Below are 10,150 nucleotides of genomic sequence, written 5' to 3'. Positions count from 1 at the left end.
GGCCGCCAAAAGTGGGATTTCAGTATGCCCCCCTAAGTCAAAAGTTTGGCTTCCGAAATTGAGGGACAAAGACGAAAGTCCCACACTTTCGGCCGCCGAACATTGACCTTCGGCCGCCGAAAGTGAGTTTTAAGTCTGCCTCCGAAGCCTAAACTTCGGCTTCCAAAAGCGAGGGATAGAGACGAAAGTCCCACATGTTCGGCCGCCGAAAGTCCATTTTTAAAGGATGATGTTCTTCACCTCAAATGGTTCAGCCGCCGAACTTTAGCCTTAGGCCGCCGAACCTGAGTTTTTCTGAGCACGATATAACAGTTATTTCTGAATATAAACGGCTCTATTTGCATTTAATGCACCTCCAACGGCTATATTTATGACTGAACTATAAATACAATGAGTTTTTGATATGAAAAGGTTACAACAACCATCTAAGCAAATACTTATTGTGATTAAAGCTTTTTTCACTCACTCTCTCTCTCGAAATCTTGAGCCAAAGCATTAATTTCTTGAAAGTTCGTTTTGAGTTGTAATTGTTTGGCTTTTCTAGAGTGAGTAAAGGTTGTTGAGTGATTCTACTGCAGTGGGTTTGGTATTGAGCAAAGAATTGCTCTTGAGTGAAAAAGAGATTTATAAAGAGCAAAGGCTTGCTCTAAGATTGTAAGGGTTTTAATCTTCACCCAAAGAAGATTTGATAGTGGAGTTGAACTCTCAAGGTGGGCCTTGAGGAGAGGACGTAGGCTTGAGATAGCTGAACCTCTATAAATCCTTGTGTTGATTATCTTCTTCCTTATTGCCTTCTATTTTGTCTTTTTGCTTTAAAATTTTTATAAACCCAATTCACCCCCCCCCTCTTGGGTTGCTTCAAGGGACAACAAGTGGTATCAGAGCTAAGTCTCCCCATCTTGAAGATATAACTATCTTGGAGGCAAGATCGAATGGCAACCCTCAATTCTCAAGAAGGTCAATCGGTTGTGAGACCACCTTTCTTTGATAGAAATGACTTTCTATATTGGAAAAATAGAATGTATTATTTCCTCAAATCGGAAGGAGTTAATTTGTGGGACATTGTAGAAAATGGCCCTTTCTTTCCCACAAGAGTGATAGATGGAAACCAAGAGCAAAAACCTAAGAGTGAATGGAGTGAACTAGAGAAGAGAAGAGTAGCCCTTAATGACAAAGCCATTCACATATTGTTTTGTGCTCTTAGTAAAAGTGAGTACAATAAAGTATGCATGAAGTCTACCGCCAAGGAAATTTGAGATGCTTTGGTTGTCACTCATGAAGGTACCAATCAAGTCAAGGAAAACAAGATGGAATCCCTCATCTATCAATATGAGTTATTCAAGATGAAATCCAATGAAACTATTAGCCAAATGTATGATAGGTTCATTGAGATCATTGGAGGGATGAAATCTCTTGGGAAGACTTTCACAAATGAAGAATTGGTGAAGAAAATCCTTAGATGTCTACCTAAAGAATGGCTACCAAAGGTAACTTCTTTAAACGATGCCAAAGATTTGAGCAAAGTGCAATTGGATGAACTCTTGGGGAACCTCATTGACTATGAGATGACTCTAAAGAGAGAGCAAGTGGAGGAACCTAGCAAAATGAAAAAGAACATTGCTCTAAGGGTAGCCTCCGAAGATACTAGTGAGGAAGAAGAAGAAATAAGTGAGGAAGAATTAGCCTTGGTAACTAGGAGAATAAGGAAGTTGCTTTTCCAAAATAAAAAGTTCATCCCAAGGAAGAATTTTAGAAAGGAAAAAGGTGAATCAAACAAAAAGGAAGTAGTCATTTGCTATGAGTGCAATAAGCCGGGTCACTACAAAGTGGATTGTCCCAAGTTGAAGAAGCCTATCAAAAAGTTCAAGAAGAAGGCCTTCAAAGCAACATGGGATGAGTCAAGTGATACCAAAGAGGAGGACGTTGGTGATGAAATTGCCAACATGTGCTTCATGACTCTAGAGGAAAGCTCCGATGAGGTAACTATACTTGATGACTCTACTTTAAATGATGATGTTGTTGAGTTTTCATATGATGAACTTGTAGGTGCTTTAAAATTGATGAATGATGAGCTTGAAAAGAGTCATAAGAAGAATAAAATTTTGAAATGTGAGTTAGCTAGCTTAAAAAGGGAAAGTGAGAACTCACCTAAGGAACATTTACCCTCAAATAATCCTTCACAAAAATCCTTAGATGAGCTCTCATTAGAAAATAAAAATTTGAAAAATGAAATCCTTGAGTTGAAAAATTCTCTTTCAAAGTTTTTAAGAGGCAAGGACAAACTTGATGAAATATTGGGCTCTCAAAGGTCTCCTAGCATCAAGTATGGCCTTGGCTATGAAAAATCAACTTAAGCAAACTCTTCTAAAACTGTTTTTGTTAAAGCTACTAATTTAAAAGAACCTAAGGTATCTAGCTCTAATGACAACATACCTAAAGTCTCTAGTAGTAATATGTCTATAAGGAATGCACATGTACACAAATCCACTAGTTACAATACTCATATAAGACACACACCTAGGCAATTTGCATATAAAAGAAATGATCATTATAGAACACACACTTCTAGTTCACGCAATCACCACTCTCATCATATCTCTTTCTCACATGCTTTTAATAAACAAGGGAGAACTAGCCACATGAGAACTCAAACACACTCACTCACCTATGGACCTAGAATAAGGAAGTTCAATGGTCATTGTCACTATTGTGGCAAGTTTGGCCATACCAACTATAGGTGTACTATTAGAAAATTACATCTTGGATATGATAGCATATGGAAATTTGAAAATAAAATGACTAACCCCCAAGGACCCAAGTACATTTGGGTACCTAAAAGTGTTTGAATCTCTTTTCTTTAGGTTTACTTGAAATCCTTAAAAATTAAAAGCAAATGGTATCTAGATAGTGGATGTACAAGGCACATGACCGGAAATTCAAGTCACTTCATCTCTCTTGAAAAGAAAGACGGAAGTGGACAAGTAACTTTTGGAGATAATGGAAAAGGTAAAATTGTTGGAATAGGTAAAGTCGGTAAGGAAAACTCTCCTATTCTTGATAAAGTTCTCTTAGTTGATGGTTTGAAGCATAATTTATTAAGTGTAAGTCAATTATGTGATAAAAGTTGTAGAGTTATCTTTGAACCAAAATCATGTTTTGCCTCTAGAATGTCGGATAACAAAATATTGTTTGTTGGTGAAAGAGTTGAAAATATCTATCTTATTGATTTACAAGCTATGACTAACCTAGATATGAAGTGTTTTGTTTCTATTAGTGATAACTCTTGGATTTGGCATAAAAGGCTTTCTCAAAACTTCGGCTTCCGAAAGCAAGGGACAGAGACGAAAGTTCCACATGTTCGGCCGCCGAACTTTGACTTTAGGCCGCCAAAAGTCCATTTTTAAAGGATGATGTTCTTCAGCTCAAATAGTTCGGCCGCCGAACTTTAGCCTTAGGCCGCCGAACCTGAGTTTTTTTGAGCACGATATAACAATTATTTCTGAACATAAACGGCTCTATTTGCATTTAATTCACCTCCAACAGCCATATTTATGACTGAACTATAAATACAATGAGTTTTTGATATGAAAAGGTTACAACAACCATCTAAGCAAATACTTATTGTGATTAAAGCTTTTTTCACTCTCTCTCTCTCTCAAAATCTTGAGCCAAAGCATTAATTTCTTGAAAGCTCATTTTGAGTTGTAATTGTTTGGCTTTTCTAGAGTGAGTAAAGGTTGTTGAGTGATTCTACTGCAGTGGGTTTGGTATTGAGCAAAGAATTGCTCTTGAGTGAAAAAGAGATTTGTAAAGAGCAAAGGCTTGCTCTAAGATTGTAAGGGTTTTAATCTTCACCCAAAGAAGATTTGATAGTGGAGTTAAACTCTCAAGGTGGGCCTTGAGGAGAGGACGTAGGCTTGAGATAGTTGAACCTCTATAAATCCTTGTGTTGATTATCTTCTTCCTTATTGCCTTCTATTTTGTCTTTTTGCTTTAAAATTTTTATAAACCCAATTCACCCCCCCCCCTCTTGGGTTGCTTCAAGGGACAACAAGTGGTATCAGAGCTAAGTCTCCCCATCTTGAAGATATAACTATCTTGGAGTAAAGATCGAATGGCAACCCTCAATTCTCAAGAAGGTCAATCGGTTGTGAGACCACCTTTCTTTGATGGAAATGACTTTCTATATTGGAAAAATAGAATGTATTATTTCCTCAAATCGGAAGGAGTTGACTTGTGAGACATTGTAGAAAATGGCCCTTTCTTTCCTACAAGAGTGATAGATGAAAACCAAGAGCAAAAACCTAAGAGTGAATGGAGTGAACTAGAGAAGAGAAGAGTAGCCCTTAATGACAAAGCCATTCACATATTGTTTTGTGCTCTTAGTAGAAGTGAGTACAACAAAGTATGCATGAAGTCTACTACCAAAGAAATTTGGGATGCTTTGGTTGTCACTCATGAAGGTACCAATCAAGTCAAGGAAAACAAGATGGTATTCCTCATCTATCAATATGAGTTATTCAAGATGAAATCCGATGAAACTATTAGCTAAATGTATGATAGGTTCATTGAGATCATTGGAGGGATGAAATCTCTTGGGAAGACTTTCACAAATGAAGAATTGGTGAAGAAAATCCTTAGATGTCTACCTAAAGAATGGCTACCAAAGGTAACTTCTTTAAAGGATGCCAAAGATTTGAGCAAAGTGCAATTGGATGAACTCTTGGGGAACCTCATTGACTATGAGATGACTCTAAAGAGAGAGCAAGTGGAGGAACCTAACAAAATGAAAAAGAACATTGCTCTAAGGGTAGCCTCCGAAGATACTAGTGAGGAAGAAGAAGAAATAAGTGAGGAAGAATTAGCCTTGGTAACTAGGAGAATAAGGAAGTTGCTTTTCCAAAATAAAAAGTTCATCCCAAGGAAGAATTTTAGAAAGGAAAAAGGTGAATCAAGCAAAAAGGAAGTAGTCATTTGCTATGAGTGCAATAAGCCGGGTCACTACAAAGTGGATTGTCCCAAGTTGAAGAAGCCTATCAAAAAGTTCAAGAAGAAGGCCTTCAAAGCAACATGGGATGAGTCAAGTGATACCGAAGAGGAGGACGTTGGTGATGAAATTGCCAACATGTGCTTCATGGCTCTAGAGGAAAGCTCTGATGAGGTAACTATACTTGATGACTCTACTTTAAATGATGATGTTGTTGAGTTTTCATATGATGAACTTGTAGGTGCTTTAAAATTGATGAATGATGAGCTTGAAAAGAGTCATAAGAAGAATAAAATTTTGAAATGTGAGTTAGCTAGCTTAAAAAGGGAAAGTGAGAACTCACCTAAGGAACCTTTACCCTCAAATGATCCTTCACAAAAATCCTTATATGAGCTCTCATTAGAAAATAAAAATTTGAAAAATGAAATCCTTGAGTTGAAAAATTGTAATACCCGGCTAGACTCCGGTATCGGAATTCCTATCGTCCGGTGGAATCTCGGATGTCGGAAACCTCTAGAAGGGTAAAATCATGTTTTATAAAATGTTTTCATATATTTTAAGGTTTTAAGTAAGAAAGAAAAGGAGTTTTGAATGGAAAAGACCATGAAAGCATTTCTAAGTTCGGCCGCCGAACGTGGGATAGTTTAGGGGGGCACATTAGGCTTCCGAACGTGGCTCATGTTCGGCCGCCGAACATGCATGCGTTTTGGAGTTACCTTCGGCTTCCGAAGGTGGCCTGGCTTGCCACCTATAAAAGGCCCCGTGGCCAAAAATAGGCGAGCTTTCTCCCCTATTTTCGGCCAACGGTGAGTCCATGCTCTCCCATGGTTGGTTTTGTTGATTTTTCTCAAATCTTTCGAGTTTTAACGAGTTCTAACTTGGTTTTGAAGAGTTTTGGAGCTAAGATCAAGTTTTGGAGCTTGGAGACCCAATGAGCTAGATTTCTCTCATCTCCAAGTTAGGATCGTCTTTCCTCTCGATCTTCAAGAGGTAAGCTTAGATCCTACCTTTCTGGTATGTTTTAAACAAGTTTTATGAAAGTTTATGGGGTAGAAATGCATGTTTAGGTTAATGTTGAATTTTTTGTTAATGTTGAATATATGGGAAATGTGTGATGTATATGTATCTTTGATGTGTTTGTTTTGGGGTTTAGGTTAGTTTGAGACCCCTATTTGCTTATGGAAGTATGTATGCATGTTTTGGAAGTGTTGGTTTTGAGTTGAATGGTTTGGGAGGCAAATGTGCATTGAAGAGGCAGAGTTTTGCCATTTGGAAGAACTCAGGTTCGGCAGCCGAAGGGACTTTCGGCCGTCGAACCTGCCTGTGGAGGCAAGCCTTTGGCTGCCGAACCCTGCCCCCGAAAGCTGGACTTTCGGCTCTGGAAGGGAGTTTCGGCCGTCAATGGTGCCGCCAAACATGCATGAGTTTCGTCTTGGGAACCACTTTCGGCCGCCGAAGGTGCCGCCGAAAGTGGCTGAGTTTCGGCTCTGGAGGGACTTTCGGCCGCCGAACCTACCGCCGAAAGTGCCCTGTTCAGCCTTCCTTTGCATGATTCCTATGATTGTTTTAAGGTGTTTTAGGGGGTTTTTGGAGAGTATTTTAGAGTCATGTTCATGTATGTTTGGTCCCTCATTTGAGTCCACCTGTGTAGGTTCGGACCCGAGGAACCGAGGACCCCAGCAGTGAGATAGCTGCTTCAGTGTCTTGTCAGAGCTAGCCTGAGGTGAGTAGAATGACTCTTTATGTTTCAAAGTAAATAATGAAAGTTTTAGCATGATTCACGTATCATGAATGCCATGAGATATATTAGGGTGCTTGCATTAGAATTCACGAATATGTTACATTGCATATTATGTTGTTGATGTGGATGAATGTTGGATGATCCTTTAGCCCGCACTATGATATGAATGAGATAGTGATGATACGGTATGAAAGACCAGTGAGGCCCATTCTACGCCCCTGGCACTATGTAAGAGAAAGACCAGTGAGGCCCATTCTACGCCCCTGGCATATTGGAATGTTATGTTATGTTAATGTAAGAGAAAGACCAGTGAGGCCCATTCTACGCCCCTAGCACTATTGGAATGTGTAGTATGCTATCGGTGACAAGTTCATCCTTGATGTGATTTGTCTGTGATGTGATGCATTCCATGATAGCATATGTTTTAAATGTTTTTATTATTCTGCTCATTGGGCTCTAGTAGCTCACCCCATTCTCTTAATCCCCCAGGTTGCAGGTACGGGATAGAATCAGGAGGTCAGCAAGAATAAGAAGTCATGATTTATGTAATAGCTAGATGTGGACATGAGAATGATGTAATGTTAAGTATAGTACAGTAATGTAATGTATTGATGTTTATGGAAGTTAGAATTGTGCTTGACCCTAGTATGTTGGTTAATCCCTTTGTGATACATGATCTTTTTAATGATGTTTATGTAAACTAAGCTTAATGTATGATATGTTGCCCCATTGGAGCATTTGATGGGGGCTCCAATGTGGGGTTTTATGATTATGAATTGTGCATGCACAGGTTGAGCTTGGTAAAAGAAAGAAAAAGTTTAATGTTTTATGTCTATGTTTGATCATGTATGGGATTTAACAGGTATACAGGATGTATGTTAGGCTTGCTACGGGTCCCGGCGGCCTTAAGCCGATCTGGATCCTAATGCCGGTAGCGGTCCGATTTCCGGGTTGTTACAGATTGGTATCAGAGCCCTAGGTTCATATGGTCGGACCTATAGTGTGTCGGGCTCATAGATGTTCTAGAAGGTCAAGCACAATAGAAAAAATCATGTCCACTAGGATAGGATGTAGAGTCCTGTCTTGAATGTTGATGTGAAATGCCATGATTTTATGCATGTGCATTGATGATATGCTATGTATGTGATGTATGTGATGCGGGTTCATGTGTTTTCACATGAACCATATGATGCTAATGTTTTATGTGATGTGTGTTGTTTTTCAGTAAGCAAGATGAGAGGAACTCGTCGATCTGCACGATTGACTGGAGTCCCACTGGAAAGTGAGGGCACGGATGCCCGTCCTCCAGCATTGCCTAGGGCAATGTCCTGCAGGTCTAGCAGGGAGAGAACGTCAAGGGACCCTGTAACGACCCGAAAATCGGACCGCTACCGGCGCTAGGATCCGGATCGGCTTAAGGCCGCCAAGACCCGTAGCAAGCCTGACATACAACCTGAAAACCTGTTTAATCCCATACATGATTAACAATATACATAAAAATTTAAAACTTTTCTTTCATTCATTCTATCATACATCAAACCCAACCTGTGCATGCACTGTACATAAACATAATCATAAACATGGCCCCTCAGTGGGATCTCCTCAATGCCCCAATGGGCAAAACATCATTTGTTGAGTTGGTCTACAAAAATATCATAAAAGATTTAGGATCATGCATTAAAAGGGGATACCTTACACATAGGTCAAGCACAACCTCTAATCCTCAATATTATTACATTACATAACTACTCATAACTTTACATCATTTTACAAATCATCATGTCCACATTCTATCTATTACAAACACATGACTTCATTACTCTTGTGACCCTCCTGGTCTACCCTGTACCTGCAATCCTGGGGAAATTGGGAGAGGGGTGAGCTACTAAAGCCCAGTGAGCAGAATAATAAAACATTTAAAACATATGATAACATGGAATGCATCACATCACAGCTAATCACATCAAGGATGAACTTGTCACAAATAGCCCTCTACATAGTCCAACTGTGCCAGAACGTAGAATGGGTCCTGGTCTTTCTCTTACATAGCATAACATAACATGGTCCAACTGTGCCAGAACATAGAATGGGTCTTGGTCTTTCTCTTACATAGTGCCAGCGAACGTAGAATGAGTCCCACTGGTCTTACATCCCGTACCGTACATATCACATCGTCACATCATAGATCGAGGGCTATGGATCATCCAACATTCATCCACACCAACAATAAAATATGCAATGCAGCATATTCATGGATTCTAATGCAAACAACCTAAAACATCACATGGCATTCATGATGCATGAACATGCTCAAAACTGTACAATTGGTTTACTTAAAAACATAAAGGTTTATTCCACTCACCTCTGGATAGCTCTGACCAGACACTGGAGCAGCTGACTCACTGCTGGGGTCCTCGGTTCCTCGGGTCCGAACCTACACAGATGGACTCAAATGAGGGACCAAACATACATGAACATAACTCTAAACTACTCCCCAAAAACCCCCTAAAACATCGTGAAACAATCATAGGAAAACATGCAAGAGAGGGCTGGACAGGGCACTTTCGGCGGCAGGTTCGGCGGCCGAAAGTCCCTCCAGAGCCGAAAGTCAGGCAGGTTCGGCGGCACCTTCGGCGGCCGAAACTCCCAGACAGAGGCGAAACTCATGCATGTTCGGCGGCACTTTCGGCGGCCGAAACTCCCAGACAGAGACGAAAGTCTCCTTTCGGGGACAAGCTTCGGCAGCCGAAGGCTGCCTCCACAAGCATGTTCGGCGGCCGAAAGTTCCTTCGGCTGCCGAACCTGGTTTCTCCCATTTTGGCAGAAACTCAGCTCTTTTATGCACATTTGCCTCCAAACTAATCCAATCATGCATAAACCTATTCTACAACATTCCCAATCATACACAAACAAGCATACAAGTTCCTAGGGGCATCAAACCATCAAAAACCCCAACTACAACACATCAAACAACTCACATTGTTCATAAACACATATAAAACTCATAAACCTAACCATGAGCTAAACATGCATTCTACCCCATAGATCTACTTAAAACTTACTTAAAACATGCAATGAGCTTAAGATCGGTTCTTACCTCGTGGAGATCGAGAGAGAGACGACCTAAACTCGGAGATGGGAGGGGTTGAGTTTCCTCGAACCTCAAAACTTCAAAACTTGCTCAAAACTTGAAACTCTTCAAAACAAACAAAAACTCATGAAAATCTTGAAAGATCTGAAGGAAAAACTCAAGAATTGGTGAGGAACGGCGGAGAGCTCACCTTGGCCGACAATGGGGAGAAAAACTCGCTCGTTTTCGGCTAAGGGACCCTTTTATAGTGGCTGGCCAGGCCACGTTCGGGGGCCGAACGTGCCTCCGCATACATGCCATGTTCGGCGGCCGAACCTGGACTTCCCCCACT

The sequence above is a fragment of the Manihot esculenta genome, chromosome 14 (genome assembly GCF_001659605.2).
Source record: "Manihot esculenta cultivar AM560-2 chromosome 14, M.esculenta_v8, whole genome shotgun sequence".
Classification (NCBI taxonomy): domain Eukaryota; kingdom Viridiplantae; phylum Streptophyta; class Magnoliopsida; order Malpighiales; family Euphorbiaceae; genus Manihot; species Manihot esculenta.
This window is presented reverse-complemented; position numbering follows the sequence as displayed.